Source organism: Arachis hypogaea, chromosome 19 (assembly GCF_003086295.3).
Source record: "Arachis hypogaea cultivar Tifrunner chromosome 19, arahy.Tifrunner.gnm2.J5K5, whole genome shotgun sequence".
Lineage (NCBI taxonomy): Eukaryota > Viridiplantae > Streptophyta > Magnoliopsida > Fabales > Fabaceae > Arachis > Arachis hypogaea.
This window is the reverse complement of record NC_092054.1, coordinates 58651104-58664039: the sequence shown is the minus strand read 5'-3', so window position 1 is coordinate 58664039 and position 12936 is coordinate 58651104. Positions and strand designations below refer to the sequence as shown.

General features: G+C 39.7%; 1 non-coding gene across 1 annotated transcript; it reads right to left on the bottom strand.

The window, feature by feature from the left end:
- Positions 1-6251: 6251 nt before the first annotated feature.
- LOC112780927 (small nucleolar RNA R71) lies at positions 6252-6359 on the bottom strand. Its single transcript, XR_003191733.1, has one exon. It is a non-coding gene; the product is annotated as a small nucleolar RNA R71 (small nucleolar RNA).
- Between the last annotated feature and the right edge of the window lie 6577 nt (positions 6360-12936).

The window sequence follows — 12936 nt, the reverse complement described above, 5'->3', positions numbered from 1 at the left end:
AAATCTCTGAAACATGCACATGGAATACTGGAGAATTTTTAGGTCAAAGTGGGGAAGTTCTTCCTCCCAACAGATTTTGTAATTCTTGACATGGGGAGGATAAAAATGCCTCTATAATTCTAGGAAGACCATTTCTAGCCACTGGGAGAGGTTTAATTGATGTAAAAGAGGGTGAATTAATGCTTAGAGTGCATAATGAGCAACTGGTCTTTCATGTCTTAAAAAATATGCATTCGTCAGGTGAAGAGAAGAGGTGTCTGCAGACTGAGCTTATTGATTCAAACCTTCAAGAATTCCCCGATGATGCACAATAGAATCTGCAGCTCAAGCCTCCTTTGGTGACAATCAACAAATTCTTCCTGACATCAAACCTAAGATTGGTGTTGGGAATGCATCATCCACCAAGGAGGAGGTTCCCCAGAAGAAAGTACCCAGAGGATGGAGAAATAAAAAGATCTCCACTGAAGGTTTCTCCCTGGAATGAAGGTAGTGTTGACTAGTAATCCAGTGGTGACTTATACAGTAAACAGAATCCTCTCTCTTGAGCATATTGAGCTACTTCATGGGGACATAGGGTGAAGATTCACAGTAAGAGGGTAGGATTTGAAGCACTATGATCAACCTCCACCTTAGCAATAATCAACTGTCAAGCTAGTGACGTTAAAAAAACGCTTGTTGGGAGACAACCCAATAATCCGTATCCTTATATTTTCTATTTATTTTGAATTTACTTAGTTTGTTTTAATTTCTTATAGTTTTTTCTTCTTTTATGTGTGTTTTGGTCATGCAGAGTGTTTAAACAGGAACAGGTGCAATCAGAAGGAATTTCAGACCACCCTAGAGGAGTTGAGTTCGGCGAGGGTGGCACCAAACTTGGAGAGTTGAAGTTTGGTGCCACCAATGAAGAAAAGTGGTGTTTCATTCGGCTAGGGTGGTGCCAAACTTGGCCCCTTAGCATTTGGTGCCACCCTAAAAAAATTTTAAATTTTAATCTTTCTTGCCTTTTTATCATTCCTTTCTTCTTTTGCAATAATTTTGTTTTTACTCATCTGTGCGTTTTTTATGTTCCTCCCCATTTTCATTTTTTATTTGCTTGGGGGTAAGTAAACTTTTAAGTTTGGAGTTGTAGAGCGAGCTCTCTGTTTATCTTATCTTCACGGAGGAGAGGAGCACAGCCCGAGGAGTGAGATGACCACCAAAATAACTGAGGTTGCTGAGTTCTCTTTCATTCTTACTCCCCTCTTCACTCTCATTATGTTAGGTTCCTGTTTTCTATTGCTTTTCTTTATCTGTTGCATGATCTGCAGTATTTTCAATTTCTTAGGTTTTAATTTGATTCAGTTGTTTGTTTTTAGTTTGAAAAGATGTCTCATGTACTGTTCACTGATCTTGAATCTAAAAAGAGAAAGAAAAGAAGTGATGTATTGCATGAGAAATTGAGTTTATATTTAAGAGTAGTCTTACTTAGTTAGATGTGGTAGTGTTTATCTGTGACTTTGAATGCATGATATGAATAGTACATATTTGAATTTGGATCAAAGAATGTTGATGTAGGAGGAACAGGAATTTAGAGAACTATTATGAATTCTCTAAATTAAATAAGAAATTAATCCTTGAAGCAAAAGAAACAGCATAAAGAAAAGAAAATAAAAAAAGGTAAGACCTAAGGCTCTGAGCATCAATGGCGAGGAGGGTTAAGTACGATCAAAAGCTCAAAAGAGTTATTTTCCTAGCCATATGCTTGTAGTGTGACTGTATCAAGGAATTTTTGAGACAGAACATTTAGAGTCAAAGCCAAGTGTAATACAGAGTATGCCAAAGGCTCTGAGCACTACTGACTGGAAAAATTTAACAGAAAAGATTTGAACTCAAAGAGTTTCCCAGTTATGTGCTTGTGATATTTTTACGTCAAGTAAAATTTGAGACAAAATATTTAGAGTCACGGCTAGACTCAAGGTGCAAAGCATCAAAGGAAAGAAAAGAAAAGAAAATGTTGTGTTCAAGGATTAATCCAAAGTTAGAAAGCAAGAGAATACATAATACTATCTGGATTCTAGTTCTAAATGAAATTAACACTCATGAGCTTCAAAGGATAGTGAGATGCCGAAACTATTCATGGTCACAGTGTTGTTAACCCCACTCAGAAAAGAGACAAGAGCTTAATTAAAAAACTCAACTCTCACGCAAATTCACATCTCAGGTTTATATTATTTTCGGTTTCTTGAGGACAAGTGATAAACCCCAATTTTGTGGTTTATCTTGTGTTGATTTTAGGATATTTTATCAACTTTTCCAACATTTATTCAATGAAATAGCATGGTTTTGTGAATTTATCCTAATTTGAGCTTAATAATAAAAACATACTTTTTAGGGCTTTAAATTGCCAATTTTAGTTCACTTTAATTCCATTCGATGCCTTGATATGTTTGTTAAGTGATTTCAAGTTCATAAGGCAATGATTGGGTTGAAGGAATGAAGAAAAAGCATGAAAAAATGGAGAATTTATGAAGAAATGAGTATTTGCTGAACTGAAGGCCACGCGCACGCATCACCCACACATACGCATGAGATGGAAATTCGTAAGCGACGCGCACGCGTCACCCATGCGCACGCGTGACCAGAGAATCATCAAGCGACGCGCACGCGTTATCCACGCGCACGCGTGATGTTGGTCACGTGACTCACTTAAAGGCAATACACTGGGGGCAATTTCTGAGCTCAAGGAGGCCCAGATCCAACTCATTTCTGATGCTTTTGAACCCAAGGATGGCAAGGGATTGGGGGGGATCACCATTCATACACTTTTAGTTTAGTTTAGATGTAGTTTTTTAGAGAGAGAGGCTCTCTCCTCTCTCTAGATTAGGGTTCTTAGTTTTATTCCTTTTTAGATCTAGATCTCTTTCTCCTTCAATTTAATTTTCCTTTACTTTTATTTGTTCTAGTACTTTACTTCTTTTGTTAATTCCTTTATTTTTTTAATTTTAGTTTATGAACTCTCTTGTTGATTTTCATTTTCTTTCAATGCAATTTATGATTTCCATGTCTTTTGATGTTTGCCTTAATTTCTATTGTGGTTTCTTACTTTGATTAGTTGTAGCTTCTTTTAATTCTTGCAGTTGATGATGTTTACTTTTATTGCCCTCTATGTGTTTGATGAAATGTTTCCCTTGATTATGGAGTAGTTTTCTTTACTCTTGGCCTAGGCTAAGGGAATTGGGTAAACTTGAGTCATTGGGTCTAATTGATTTGGTGATTTAAGAACTCTTCGTGGTCAACTTGATACCCATTGACACCAATCTACTACTAAGTCAATTAGTAGTTGGATTGGGATTTATGAGTTGAAATTGACCAAGCCATTTAACGTACTTCAAGCTTGGAAGTAGACATTATATGTACTTCAAGCATAGAGGTAGACTTAATGAGCTTGGTTCCTCATAATTGTCAAGATATGGTTATTAGACAAGGATGGTGATCTCAATTACCTATATCTAGCCAAGAGTTCTTCCTATCTTTTATTAATTCTTGTTACTTACATTTCTTATTCCTTATTACAAAAACCCCAAAACATCCCTTCATAGCCAATAATAAAGCATTTCATTGTAATTCCTAGGGAGAACGACCCGAGATTAATACTCTCAGTTATTTTATTGGGGTTGAACTAGTGACAATTAAATTAAATTTGATTTGAGCATCACTTGTCGGTTGAGAACTATACTTGCAACGAAGTTATTTCCTCTAACCAAGAAGAAATTTTTAGCCGACGGTTTTGCTCTTTCAACAAGCAACAATTCATGTTCGGTGTTGTGATGCGTGAGCATCTTTCTTATATTTCCTTAGTGAATTCGCATGTGAAATTGTTGAATTAAATCAATAATTAGGTGCTTTAGACCACCATGAATGCTACTTTGAGTTGTTTTGCAATTTGATTTATTACAGGTGGCATTTGGGCGCGTTTGGCAACGTGCACAGAGAATTTATGGATGCTGTCAACTCTGACCTCCTCACACTCTAACGAGCATAGCATGAGCTACAAAAGTCAAATAGACGCGATTTCAGCAGCATTGAAAAGCCAACTTCTAGAGCTTTTCAACAATATATAATAGTCTATAACTGCCATGCTGGTGCCAAACGCTAGAATCTCAAGTTTGGCACCAGGAACGTTGATAAACCACTATTTTATGGTTTATATTGTGTTTAATTGTGTGGTTTTGTCATGATCCTTGCCCACTTATTCATCAATTTAGCATGCATTTAGATTTTCTTCCTAAATTCAGAACATGTTTGAAAATTGCTTCCTAGAGACTTTAATTATTTACTTTTAATTCTCCTTTATTCCATTCGATGCCGTGATCTGTGTGTCAAGTGTTTCAGGCCTTATAGGGCATGAATGAGATGGAGATTGGAGAGGAAGCTAGCAAAAATGGAAGGAACACAAGAATTTGAGGAGATAACCAGCGAGAAGTGACGCGGTCGCATGGCTCACGCGACCGCGCGAAGGAACGCAAATCGCAGCGACGCGGTAGCGTGGACGACGCGAACGCGTGGAGAGGAAAAAGCGCAAGCGACGCGTCCGCATGGATGACACGATCGCGTGACATGTGCGATCTGCATAATCTACAGAATTCGATGGGGGCGATTTTGGACCTTATTTCGGCCCAGTTTTTGGCCCAGAACAGCAGACTAGAGTCAGAGAATATGCAGAAATAATACACACATTCATTCAGTAGTTTTAGATCTAGTTTTTTCACTCTCTTAGGTTTTTCTCTCTAGTTTTTAGGATTTTAATTTTCAATTGATCTTAGCATTGGAACATTGAGAAGAGTTATTTCCTCATCAAGACTTCATCATTCTAGTTTGTTCTCTTAACTTGGTTTTATTCTTCCATGTTCTTTGTTATGTTCAATTTTGTCATTCAGATACTTTTATGATTAATTAATGCAAGGATTATTTCTCTTTAATTCAATTTCAATTCCAATAATCATGTCTTCTTTTAATTCCCTTTTATGTGCCATGGATTCTTTATTTACAATGCGTGAGTAGTTTCATTACTTGATAGGGAGTTGATTAAAAAGAACTCTTGAGTTGGAAGGATCGAAGGAGAAATTTATAGTTGGGTTAAATGTTGGATTGCTATCCTGTCACCAACGCCAATCCCTTTGAACTAAGTGGGTTGTAACTCGTGAATAGATTTGGCAGTCCAACTTGTTTGACTTTCCCTTACCTAGTAAAGGATAACCAAACAGAGTAACCGTTAATTATAAATCAATCTTAAAAATCACTCCATCAATGATAGAGATTCTAACTGATCAATTCCCAGTCAAGGCTTTTATTTATATTATTTAAAATTCCTCAATTTTAATTCCAATTTACTTAACTCAACTTCTTGGAACATCTGATTAATAAAACAGCACACTTTTCTGCAACTCGTTGGGAGACGACCTGGGACTTAAAACTCCCAGTAATTTTAATTTAAACTCTCTGTGACATATTTCTAAATTGATAGGCAGATTTTCGGTGAGTTAAGAACTATACTTGCAACATAACCATTTTAATAAATTTTTAATTCATCAGCTTCTGCTTCCCATCAATTTTTGGCGCCGTTGCCGGGGAGTTGCAATAGAGTGCTAATTTTATTAATTAGAATTTATTTATTTGCATTTTATTTAATTTTGCTACTATGAGCTGCATGTTTCTTCTGTCAAATGACACGTTCACTTTCTGATCCGCGCTTGCTAATATTCGATCCTGAAATTGAAAGAATAATTTCACGAATAAGGCGAGAACAGCGTAGGTTAGCCCGCTCTGAGGGCGGATCTGAAAGTGAATCTGAGGAAGAAACCAGCCCCCGTTCTACTGATTCGGTTGTTTTACGTGCAGAAAACATGGCAGCTAGAAGAGTTACCATTCAGGAGGAAAGAGCTCCTAATTTTACAATGCAACCGTTTCAAGCGCATCATCCAGCGGTAGCTACGGATTTTGAAATAAAGACCGCACTGCTAAATTTGATGCCCAAGTTTCATGGCCTACCTGCTCAAGAGCCTATCAAACACTTGAGAGATTTCCAGGCAGCCTGTTCTATTGTCAGGCGTGATGGCACTGATGAAACTTCAATTCCGCTGAAAGCTTTTCTGTTCTCTCTTGAGGGAAAAGCAAGAGAGTGGTACTACACTCAACCTCTAGCAAATGTATCCAACTGGGATACACTCAGAAAGGAGTTTCTGAAGAAATTCTTTCCATCTGAAGTTACTGATAAACTGAGAAAGGATATCTCTACAATTGTTCAGGATGACAATGAGACTCTCTTTGAATACTGGGAGCGCTTCAATAATCTTCTGGAAGCATGTCCCCACCACATGATTGACAAGATCGTGCTACTCAGCTATATCACACAAGGTATGAGGCCCCAAGATAAGACCACATTGGAAAGTGCCAGCAATGGGTCTATGAAGAAGTACAAGACCACTGATGAAGCTTGGCAATTGATCAGTGATTTAGCTGAATCTACTCGGAACCACAGACAGAAGCAAGGCCGTTCAAAAGCCGTTGCAGAAGTATCTTCTGGCATAGAGACTGCTGCTCTAAATCGAAGCATCTGTGAGATGACCAACCTGTTGAAGCAAATGCAGTTGAATCAACAAGCTCAGCAAACTCAACCGCAGCAAAACCAACAACTAGATTCACAAAGAATTTGCAGAATTTGTGCTGATTACAGCCATTACACTGATGAATGCCCGCAGCTCCAACAAGAAGACAACATGGTGGCATCCACTCACAACTTCTATGACCGCCCCAACCAAGGGTACAATCAAAGTGGAAATAATAACCATGGATGGTAGGACAATTCAAACCAGAATTGGAGAGACAACAATAATAGGGGAGACAGAGATAACCAGGGAAATCAGAAGTGGAATAATAACAACAACAGGCAGCAAAATCAACCGTACCAAGCACCTCACCTGAGGCAAAACCAAGGACCACCGAACAATCAGCAGCAAACCTCTCAATTTACTCATTCTTCTGTATCTTCTAATGAAGATTTATTACAAGCTTTTGAGAAAAGACAACTGGCCATGGAAAATACCATCGTGAACAGTATTAACGCCAGTCTGAATGGTTTCACCTCTACTCTGCAAGCTCTTATGACACAACTTGGTTCAGCACAAAATTCCAGTAACCAACCTTCAAGCACCACTGGAATCCCCTCTCAACCATTACCCAATCCAAAGGGAGGCATCAATGCCATCACCCTGAGGTCCGGAACCACACTGCAGGAGAGGAATCAGGAGGAACCAAGCCCACCAGAATACGCCTCAGCTGAAGAGGTGGTAGAAATCGAAGATGTTGAAGAGGAAGAGGACATACAGGACATAGCTGAAGGAGAGATAGCTCAACCACAGGAAGAAGCCCAAAAACACGCAGGCCCCACAGAAAACACTACTCCCATTCCATTTCCATAACTTGCAAGGAAGCCCAGGAAGCAGCTGGAACCTGATCCTAAAATGGTAGAAATATTCAAAAAGGTTGAGGTAACTGTTCCCCTTTTCGATGTTATTCAGCAAGTACCTAAATATGCAAAGTTTCTAAAAGACTTATGTATCCATAAAGACAAAATTAATGAATTAGAAACTATTCCTTTAGGTAGTTCTATATCTGCTTTAATGGGAGGATTACCTGAAAAATGTAGTGATCCAGGTCCTTGCATAGTTAGTTGTACTATTGGTGGTGTAGTAATTTATGATTGCATGTGTGATTTAGGAGCATGTGTCAGTATAATGCCTTTGTCTATATATGATGTTTTAAGGCTCCCTCCCTTAAAAAGGTCGGCAGCTCGTTTTGTGTTAGCAGATAAAAGCATTATTACAGTGGCTGGAGTTGCTGAAGATGTTTTGGTGAACATTAAAGGGCTCACATTTCCCACTGATTTTTATATCTTGGAGATGCCCCATAATGATTCAGATAAGCCATCATCAATCCTACTTGGAAGACCATTCCTGAAGACATCAAAATTCAAATTAGATGCTTTTTCAGGAACATACTCCTTTGAAATAGATGGCCGCATAGTAATCTTCAATCTGAATGGAGTCATTGACAACCCCCCAGAAGATCGTTCTATCTTCCAGTGTGATGTCATAGATGAAAGTGTAGCTGAAGTTCAAAAAGAAGAGTTTGAAGAGAGGCACACTGGACAAGGTCCAAGTGTGGGGACCCTCTTGACTGACAATGAGGACACTTCACCATTTTCACAAACCTCAGATAATCCAGAGCATGCCCATGATCAAAAGTTAGAATTGAAACCTCTCCCTCCACATCTCAAATATGCTTACCTTGAGGATGAGCAGAAGCTTCCGGTTATTATTGCAAGAGAACTGACTTCTCAACAAGAAGAGCAGTTACTTGATGTGCTGAGAAAGCATAAGAAAGCAATTGGGTGGAGTTTGGCAGACATAGTGGGAATCGACCCTCAAGTATGCGAGCACATAATATTTTTGGAAGAAGGAGCAAGACCTGTCCGTCAACCCCAAAGGAGATTGAACCCCACCATCTTGGAAGTTGTCAAAAAGGAAGTGACCAGACTATTGGAAGCCGGTATCATATATCCCATTTCAGACAGTGAATGGGTAAGCCCAGTACAAGTGGTGCCCAAGAAGTCCGGAGTCACTACCGTGAAGAATGAGCATGGAGAGCTCATAGCAACTAGAGTTCAGAATGCTTGGAGAGTCTGCATTGATTACAGGCGTCTCAACCAAGCTACCCGTAAGGATCACTACCCACTTCTATTCATTGATCAAATGCTGGATTGCCTGTCAGGTAAATCACACTATTGCTTTCTAGATGGTTACACAGGTTATTTCCAGATTCATATAGCTCCTGAGGATCAGGAAAAGACTACTTTTACATGTCCTTTTGGGACTTATGCTTATAAGAGAATGCCCTTTGGCTTGTGCAATGCACCAGCTACTTTCCAAAGGTGCATGATGAGCCTTTTCTCTGATCTTATTGAGGACTGTATGGAAGTTTTTATGGACGATTTTAGCATTTATGGTGATTCTTTTAACCTTTGCTTAGATGGATTATCTAGAGTATTAGATAGATGTGTTGATACAAACCTTGGATTGAATTTCGAAAAATGCCACTTTATGGTAAAGCAAGGGATTGTATTAGGACATGTGGTATCTAATAATGGCATTTCTGTAGACCCAGCAAAGGTGAATGTTATTTCTAGTTTACCTTACCCCTCTTCTGTGAGGGAAGTCCGTTCGTTCCTTGGTCATGCAGGTTTCTACAGGAGATTTATTAAGGACTTTAGTAAGGTGGCACTTCCCTTATCCAGATTACTGCAGAAGGACATTGAGTTCGAGTTCAGTGAAGATTGCAAACAAGCATTTGATAAGCTGAAGAATGCTCTAACTCAAGCCCCAATTGTGAGAGGACCCGACTGGAGCCAGCCATTTGAAATCATGTGCGATGCTTCCAACCATGCAGTAGGAGCAGCGCTGGCTCAGCGTGAAGGTAAGGATCCTTTTGTTATTGCCTATGCGTCTAAGACTTTAGACACTGCCCAGTCCAATTATACTACTACTGAGAAAGAGCTACTTGCTATTGTTTTCGCTCTGGATAAATTCCGAGCTTATTTACTTGGTACTAGAGTAGTAGTGTATTTGGACCATGCAGCTCTAAAGTATTTATTAGCTAAAAAGGAATCCAAACCAAGACTTATACGTTGGATACTGCTGTTACAAGAATTTGATTTAGAAATAAAGGATAGGAGTGGTAATCAAAATTTAGTAGCGGACCACTTGAGTCGCCTTGAACATATTAAGGATGATTCTACTCCTATAGATGATAATTTTCCTTTTAACAACCTGCAAGCAGTATTTGAGATAGTCCCTTGGTACGCACCTGTTGCTAATTATTTAGTTAGCCGCACATTTCCTCCACATTTCTCTAAACATCAAAGAGACAAGCTGAAAAGCGAGTCTAAATATTATATATGGGATGACCCATATTTATGGAGATGTGGCGCTGACCAGATAATTAGACGATGTGTACCTCAATCAGAATTCCAGTCCATTTTAGAGGCCTGTCACTCATCTGAGAGTGGAGGACACTTTGGCCCTCAAAGAACAGCTAGAAAGATCTTGGACTGCGGATTCTGGTGGCCTACTCTTTTTAGAGATGCTGCTGAGTTTTGTAAATCTTGTCACCCATGCCAGAAATTTGGTAACATATCCAAGAGGGATGAGATGCCTCAACAATATATGCTTTTCTGTGAAATTTTTGATGTCTGGGGCATTGACTTCATGGGTCCATTTCCAAATTCTAGTGGATATTTTTATATATTGTTAGCTGTGGATTATGTTTCCAAATGGTTGGAAGTAATTCCTACCCGCACTGATGATGCTAACACTGTTGTTTCCTTTGTGAGAAACCATATTATATGCCGCTTTGGATCACCACGAGCGATCGTGAGTGATCAAGGCACCCATTTTTGTAACAGGAGACTAACAGGATTGATGAAGAAGCATGGGATAATCCATAAAGTTGCAACAGCTTACCACCCCCAAACTAATGGGCAAGCCGAGGTATCAAACAGAGAAATTAAGCATATCTTGCAGAAGATAGTGAAGCCTCATAGAAAAGACTGGAGCACCAGACTACAAGATGCACTGTGGGCATACAGAACAGCATACAAGACACCCATTGGGATGAGTCCCTTTCGCCTAGTTTATGGAAAAGCTTGCCATCTTCCAGTTGAAATCGAACATAGAGCCTTTTGGGCAGTTAAGGAGTGCAATAAGGAAATTGAGAAAGCCGGAACTGAAAGAAAGTTGCAACTACAGGAACTGGAGAACCTTCGCCTAGAAGCTTATGAGAACTCCAGAATATACAAGAAAAAGATGAAAGCTGTGCATGATCAAAACATCAAGAAGAGAGAGTTCCAACCTGGAGATTTTGTTCTCCTTTACAAATCTCGACTGAGGCTCATGCCCAGTAAGTTGAGATCAAAATGGGAAGGTCCATACAGAATAGAGAAGGCTGAACCATACGAAGTTTATCACCTAAGCCATCTTTCAAGTTCTGAACTTATTAAGGTTAATGGACACCGCCTAAAGCTGTACCATGGTGAGAAGGTGCAGAAAAATAAGGAGCTTGAGATCTTCCACTTGGAAGATCCCCACATAGCAGCAGATTGAGCTAGTAGAGCGTCCAACTTACGGACGTAAAAGCAAAGTGCTTGGTGGGAGACAACCCACCGCGGTATGATCGTTCCTTTCTTCACTTTTAGTTTTTCTTCTTTAATAACTCTTCTCTTTATTAGTGCTTCCGTGCTCTTTCAATTACATGTCTTTATATTTCTCTAAAAAAAAAACTTAAAATTTCGCTGCGCGACGCGATCGCATCAGCGACGCGTCCGCGTGGCAGTAGGAGTAAAGAAAAATAAAAATGAATAGAAAGTTACGCAGGAGGAGCGCTGGAGTCATGCCAATGGCACAAATTACTCCACGTGACCGCGTCGCTTGGACATCATGGCCTCCCACGCGACCGCGTGCCTCACGCGGCCGCGTGCCCTGCATTTTCGACGTAAATGGGTGCACAGTGCTATATTGTGCGAGAATGGAGCTGGATTGGTGCTGGAAGCACAATCCTTGTCACGCGACCGCGTCGCTGACGCGGCCGCGTCCCCCATTTTATAACGCACACTCATGCGATCGCGTGACCCACGCGATCGCGTCATCCAATTTTGGTAATTAAAATGAATCAAACAGAGAGTTGTGCTGGAGCGAGGCTGCACTCGCGCCAGCAGCGCAGCATAGGTCACGCGACCGCGGGACAGACGCGATCGCGTCCCCTTCCCTGACGCGTCCCCACGCGAACGCGTGCCCCAAGCGGCCGCGTCGCATGCGTCGCACAGCTAAACCCCAATTGCCAAATTATCTTATCTTTCTTTCCTCCAAATCCTAATTTTTCTTTTCCCTCCTTCTTTCTTCTTTCCCCCTTCTCCTTTCTATCTCACTCTCTCTCTCTCTCCTCCATTAACAAGGTTTTACCTTCTTCTTCCTTCTTCTCTTTTCTATCATTCTTATTATATTATGTATATATTATTATTTTCTTTTTCTTTTCTTTTTCTTTTCAAACTTTTATTTTCTTTATTCTTCTTTTCCCTTTTTACATGGTGTTAAAAATTTTTTTTTGAGTCATTATCCCTCACCATATGCTTGTGACTTGTTACAATTTATTTGACAATTATTATTATTATTTCTTTTAGGGGATTGCTTGCACGTTCAATTTCATACTTTTTACATCTTGTTTAACATGCATGCTATGTGTTTGTGAAAAAGCCCATGTGGCATTATGCACTTCTCTATGTTCCTATACTATTCAATGCTTGCTTTTCACAACTTTTCCCTATTATTTTATTAATTGAATTCAATTTTCAATACAAACGTGATGGTTTGTTACAAAGTAATGCTTGGTCTATGCTACTCATACCCTTTGCCAGCATGTCAATAAACACCTTGCATTCACTTGTCTTTTTATGCACTAGCTATTTCCCATTGATGGCTTTTCATATGTACTCGAGAGCATGTGTTAATGTCATCTACATTTTACTGTGCATCATTCACCCTCTTTTCCGTTTCCTTCCTTGTTGTATCTCTCTTTGTATTTAATTTTCTTTCTCTTCCCTTCTTTCAGGATGGCCACCAAGAAAGGAAAGGAGAAAGCAACTTCCAGACCACCAGCAAGAAGGGGAACTAAAAGAGCATTAGTGGCAGAGCCTTCTTCAATCGCAGTCAAGCCCTCAACAAAACGAGTCAAGAGGATAATAAAGGTTGACGAAAAGGAGAAAGCCTTTCCAGCAAAGGACGCTGCGCGATTTTCCAATCGCTACTGTGAGCAGATGTTCCCCATCCTGGCAGAAAGGAACTATAACAA